This window comes from Phyllostomus hastatus, unplaced genomic scaffold (genome assembly GCF_019186645.2).
Source record: "Phyllostomus hastatus isolate PE091 unplaced genomic scaffold, TTU_PhHast_1.1 phas_scaffold_78, whole genome shotgun sequence".
NCBI classification, from domain to species: domain Eukaryota; kingdom Metazoa; phylum Chordata; class Mammalia; order Chiroptera; family Phyllostomidae; genus Phyllostomus; species Phyllostomus hastatus.
Genome location: NW_025334041.1, coordinates 106,617,037 through 106,623,398, shown reverse-complemented (window position 1 = coordinate 106,623,398; position 6,362 = coordinate 106,617,037).

The window sequence follows — 6,362 nt, the reverse complement described above, 5'->3', positions numbered from 1 at the left end:
TTGATGTTGTGTATCTGAACTGCATTGAACTTCTTGACTGCACCAACTCACTGGTTAATGTTTTGGGGAAAGTTGTTAACAGTAATTCCTGTGCCTGCAATTAGCAAGCAATTTTTGAGCATGTACTATATGCACATATTATACTAAATATATTTTTTAAAGATTTTGGTCCCCCTTTCCAAGTGCACAAATTTAGGTTATTCTTCACCTGTAGTCTGTTATTCACTTGTCTCAGTTGACCTGCCCCTTATCTGCCAACTAGTGTCCGTTTATGAGTTCTTTCTGAATTCGTTCTCATCCTTTTTGCTCTTCACTACACAGAGGAGCACAGTGTCACCTTCAAAGATAGAGATTTCACCAGGATCTACCAGGTCATTTATAAAAATGAGGTAAAATAGTTCTGATCCTCCGGGCTGGAAAGGGGATAAAGTCAACTGTCTTTGACCTTCAATAGCTCATCAGCCCCCATAGCTGTGAAGGAACAGCTGTGGATTTTAGATCTCCCCTTCTGCTTCTGGACTCTTCCCGAGAATGCTGGCCTGAGAAAAGCCTGAACTGAAAGTGGGAACATCTCTGGTACCCTCCTGAGTCTAGACAAATTTTCCAGTGATCTGAGGAGGTTGGGCACTTTCTTTACTCAGGTGCCCGGACTCTGCTGTAACTTACCTTTTCATAGTCGTCTCTGGCAGGGACAGCATGCCCTAGGGGACCAGGGGTTACAACTTCGCAGCTGACCCACTTCACTGCCTTAGCAGCATTTTGAACTGAGTCACCTAAGTTCTCTGTACCTCAGTGAAATAGGAATAGTCAGACTTAATATACACCCCAGAGAGATACTGAGAGAATAAATGCAAATTATACATCTACAAGGGCCATAGGATTTCAGGAAGCAAGATTATGCTCTTTGTATTTGAACAGTGGTGTTTTGGGTTTTTTAAAGTAAGAATTAGATACAATTGCACATGCCAGAAAACCTAAGGGATTAATAAAAAGCTTAAATAAAATAGGGGTTTATTTTTCATTTACATAAATGAAGTCTGGGGTGGGAAGCCATCAGATCCGGGCTCCTCCTGCCTGCCTGCTCCACCAGCTCCGGCATGTGGCCCCGTGGGCCAAAGTGGCTGTGCCGGCTCCAACAGTCACATCTGTATTTCTGTAAGCTGGAAGGAGGAAGGGAAATGGATCCTTTCCTTAAAAAACACTTCCAGAAACTTCTATACAAAACTTATAGTCATTAACCAAAACTGAGTTACGTAGTACATCTAGCTGCAAGTAAGGCAGGGAAATGTAGTCTTTGTTCTGGGAAGACATATGTCTAGTTATTTATTGCTGGCTCTGTTATTAAGAAAGATGTGGAGCCCTGGCTGGTGTGGCTCTATGGACTGAGCGCTGGCCTACAAACCAAAAGGTCGCAGGCTAGATTCCCAGTCAGAGCACATGCCTGGGTTGTGGGCCAGTTTCCCCAGCTGGGGGCGTGTGAGAGGCAACAGATGGATGGATGTATCTCTCACACATTGCTGTCTCTCTCTCTCTCTTTCTCCCTTCCCCTTTCTCTAAAAGGTAAATAAATAAAATCTTTAACAAAAAAAAAGATAAAAGACTGAAGAAAGGGGACCAAAAGCAGTCTGTGCTGAGGCGGGAAGGTGCAGTCCATTACCAGGAAGAAAGTGATACCGACAGCCTATCAAACACACACACACACAAAGTACTAAGGAGTGTGGAAAATAATTCCTCGATTTTTTTTCTTTGGCTCATCTGATTAGTCTCTACTGGGTTCACCTTAGAAGGGCACCTGGAGCTGTATGTGTCAGGGTTCTCCAGAGAAACAGAGCCACAGCGAGGCCTTATAACAAATAGAGTTATTAAAAGGAATTGACTCATGATTACGGAGGTTGAAAAGTCCTGCAGTCGCCATTTCCAAGCCGAAGTCTCGGCAAAGCCAGGGGAGCAGCTCCTGTCCAAGCCTGCAGGTCGGGAGTGCTGGTGGTGAGTCTCCGTGCAAAGGCGGGAGAAGGCCGACATCCCAGCTCATGTGGTGAGTTAGAGTGAGAGACAGCCTTCTCTCTTCATCTGCCTTTTTGTCCTATTCAGGCCCTGAGTGGATTGAATAATGCTCACCCACACTGGAGAGGGCAATCTGCTTCATTCAGTCAACCGATTCAAATGCTGATCTCCAGGAGTATGTGCACAGACACACCCAGAAATAATGCTTAATCAGAAATCTGGGCACTCTGCAGCCCAGTCAAGAGGGCACATAAAATAAAAAAGTCTACCCCCTGTCCACTTGGCATATGCATCTTCTTAAGCCATGTTTAATCTATAAATAAAGACAGTAACAGAGTCATCATTCCAGACATGACTATCTAGTGTACCATAGAAAAGGCCCCAACCCTTTCCACCAGAAGAGGAGGCCAAGTCCTTGAATGACGTTTACTTTTCTCCTTGATATTCAATGATTTAAATACTATGATGTAAAATCGACAATACTTAATAGTATGATATAAAGTCGATATATGCAATATCACCTGATACAGGAATAGGAAGGAAAAACCCCAAAGATATTTGCTTAATACACATAACTATTCATAACAGAATAAGGATGAAATACTCATGACAATTAAGAGTCCTCATTTGTCACTGGTCACATAGTTGCAGCTGGTGTCTGTAACCATCTCCTTCCATGGCCTGTACTGGATTCCCTCTGCCTTCCACAAGCACCTTGGTCAGTCATTGTTCTTTACCTGGTGGGGTGATTCCTGCATGGTCCAGGCCATTACAGTCTTGCCTGGGTTGGGTTATTGTAGTTCTCTACTGACGTTATCTCAGGGCGTAGCAATAATAAGGGATGGCTTACAGGATCTCCTATATCCCAGACAGACTCTTCCTTACCCCACTGTGGAGCAGCAGTACGATTTCCCCTTAGTACTCAGGGTTCATCACCCTGGCCAGCACAGCGGCTTCCTTCTCTGCCTGTTGATGCAGAGGCATGAGAAGCCCACCATGGGCAGATGGCAGTCTTAACTTCCAGTTTAGTGGAATCATTGTTGTGTCTCTTGGTAGAAGCACTTATATCTCTCTGAAACTAAACCCCTGAGCCAGCAGAGCATGAGGTTGCAGGAATAGGAAGTGAAACTGTTGCCAGTGGGTCACTAGGGGTGATAGTGAGTGGTGCCACTTCCCTTTCCACCCCTTGATTCCTTGACCCATGAATCCTGGCTTAGGACAAACAGAACCATATACTGGACAGCGATGCAGAGCACATACAAACCTTCTAGAGAACTCTGCCCCAGCCATTCGAGGTATTGCCACCTAGCTGGTTTTGTAACTAAGTCTTCAAAAGGCCATTCCACCTTCATTTCATGCCTCAGGATGGTGGGAAGCAAATAAGGCCATTGAGTTCCATGAGCATGGGCTCATTGCTGTACTTCTTTTGCTGTGGGGTGAGTTTCTTGGCCAGAAGCAATGCCATGTGGAATGCGTGACGATGGATAAGGCATTCTGTAAGTTCACAGATAGTATTTTGACAGAAGCATTGTGTGCAGAGAAGGCAAATCTGCATCTAGAGTGTCTATTCCAGTAAGAACAAACACTGCCCCTTCTATGATAGGCAGTGTTTGTTCCAGGGTAATCAACCTGCTACCAGCTGGCTGGTGGATAACCTGGGCAAATGGTGTCAGATGAGCGACTCAGGGTTGGTGTCTGCTGCTGTCAGGCTGGGCACTCAGGGGTGGCTGTAGCAAGGTTGGCTTTGGTGAGTGGAAGTCCATGTTCCTGAGCCCGTGCATAGCCTCCGCCCCTGCCACCACGGCCACTTTGTTCATGAGCCCATTGTCATTGGGCAAAGACCGGGGTGGCTGGAGAAAGAGGCTGACTGGTATGCACAGAATGGGTCATTCTAGCCACTTGATTATTCAAATCCTCCTCTGCTGAGGTCACCCTTTGGAGAGCATTCACATATGGCACAAGTACCTTCCCGTATTTTTGCCCATTCAGAGAAGCCTATCCACACACCACTCCCCCAAAGTTCCTTGTCACCAATTCTCCAATAATGTTCTTCCAAGTCCCTGGTCATCAGCCAAACCATTGTCCATAGCCCATGAATTGGTATGTAATTGCATGCCTGGCCATTTCTCCTTCCAGGCAAAGTGGAGACCTAGGTGCATTGCTTGATACTCTGCACACAGGGGGGATTTCCCCTCACTGCTATCCTTTAGGGATGTCCCAGAAAAGGGCCTTAGTGTTGCAGCTGTCCATTTTCAGGTGGTGCCTGCATATCATGCAGAACCATCTGTAAACTGGGCCCAAGTCTTCTCTTCCCCTGTCACCTGGACATAGGGAGCTCCCCATGAGGCCATACGTGCCAGCTGGGAGAGAGAAGGCGGTACAGCAGCAGTGGGGCCTGTGGGCATCTGGGCCACTTCTTTCTGTAACTCACTTGTGCCATCAGGGCCTACTGGTCCTGATCGCGCATACACAACTTCCACGTGACAATGGAATACTGCTGTACACACCCAGTTTTATGACTCAGTGGGTCAGATAAGACCCACCAGCTCAGGTCACACAGCAACGTGACGACCCATGGTTAAGTGTGCAGTCTCTTCTAAAGCCCAGTAGCAAACTAAGAGCTGTTTCTTAAAAGGAGAGTAGTTACCTACAGAGGATGGCAGGGCTTTGCTCCAAAATCCTAAGGGCCTGAGCTGTGATTCACCTACAAGAGCTTGCCAGAATTTCCAAACAGAATCCCTGCCCACAGCTGACACTTCAACTACCATTGGATCTGATGGTTCAATGGCCACTGTCTAGACACAGCAGTCTAGACCTGTTGGAAAGCATTCCTTTGCTCTAGGCCTTACTCAAAACTAGCAGCTTTCCAGGTCACTTGCTGGACTAGAGTAACACACTCAAAAGAAGAACATGTTGCTTCCAGAACCCGGAGAGGCTCACCTGGTGTTGTGCCTCTGTTTTGGTTGTAGTAGAGACTAGATGCAACAACTTATTGTCCACCTTAGAGGGGCTATTTCTCCTCTCTGATCTTTTATTTGTTTCCCTCCCCAGCACCATGGACCCCTCCAACTCTTTACCCCACCCCCTTCCCTTGAAGTCCTAAATTTTCCTCAGCTTAGCTTCGAGATGCAGCTGTCAGCGATCACACCGCCATAGAAGATGACGGGAGACTGCCCTTCCCACAGCTCTCTGGACCGTAATTTTCTCCAATGAAAAAAAATTGTGTGGTTGTTCATACTGAAGAGTATTGAATGCTAACTGGTAGCTCAGGGGGATGAGCACACTGAGGCCCATTGCCTTTTTATACCCCGGTAGGGGTATAAAAATATTTCGTAAAACATTTCTTTGCAAAACAGAGACTCCTTCCTCTATCCCACCATCATCTGGGGCCATGAGATCAAGGTCGAGCACAGAGGAGCAACAAAGGAGGAGGAACTTAACTTCGCACCAATCCTGGATTGCCTGCCTAAGCTTTAGTGTGTGAAAGAAATACTTTTTTATTACACTAAATCAACTCTTCCATGTTTTTCGTCATCCCTTCCAGCTGAACCTGACCTTAATTAATACACTATGCATTAGATGAGGAAACTGAGGGCCGGAGAAGCAAGGTGATTTTTAATCTATAACATAGGAGTGGCATCTCCGTATGTATTCCTCTCCACAGAACATTGAGCAACAAACAAAAACAAAGCTGCAGCCCATAATAGTAAAAACAACAATAAGAAATACAGGTGCACAGAAAAAAAAAACATCTAGAACACAGATCTCTCTATTGTAAGTCACAGAGGACTGACTAATCCTTCACTGAAGCTCAGTAAATCCCTTCCTTGGGATTTCTTTCTGGTGACACTGGTGGCTCTGTTTCCTAGCTTCCCTTGCAGATGAGTTGGTCATGTGGCTAAGCTCCATCCAATGGGTGAGTGGAAGTGATGAAGTGATCTGAACCCCTTCCAAACCTGCTCTGTGCTCCTTACCTATCCAGCAACTGACCGAAAAGGACTCTGAGGTACTAGGTAAGGGTGGAGCCACCTGATGACGGAGCCTGGGTCCTGGAATCACCCTGCGGGAAGCCACCTGCTGCCCAGAAGCACCCCCTTTGAACTGTTATGTGGGTGGGAAATAGGCTCTTGTTTTGGAACTTACTTGTTTCAGCCGTGTTTAATACAGTCTCATTTCCTGACCTTTGCCTCAGCTGCCTCTGGGTCAGAAGCTGGCCTGTGCTGGGCAGACTCTGAGGCTGAGGCAGACTTTTGTTGACACAGTTACCAGGTATGGTGGGATTTTCATCCTTTCCTGGTTTCCAGTTTGGTGCCCAACTCACCCCGGCTGCCTGTGGGTGATGCGGCACTGCCTGTTTG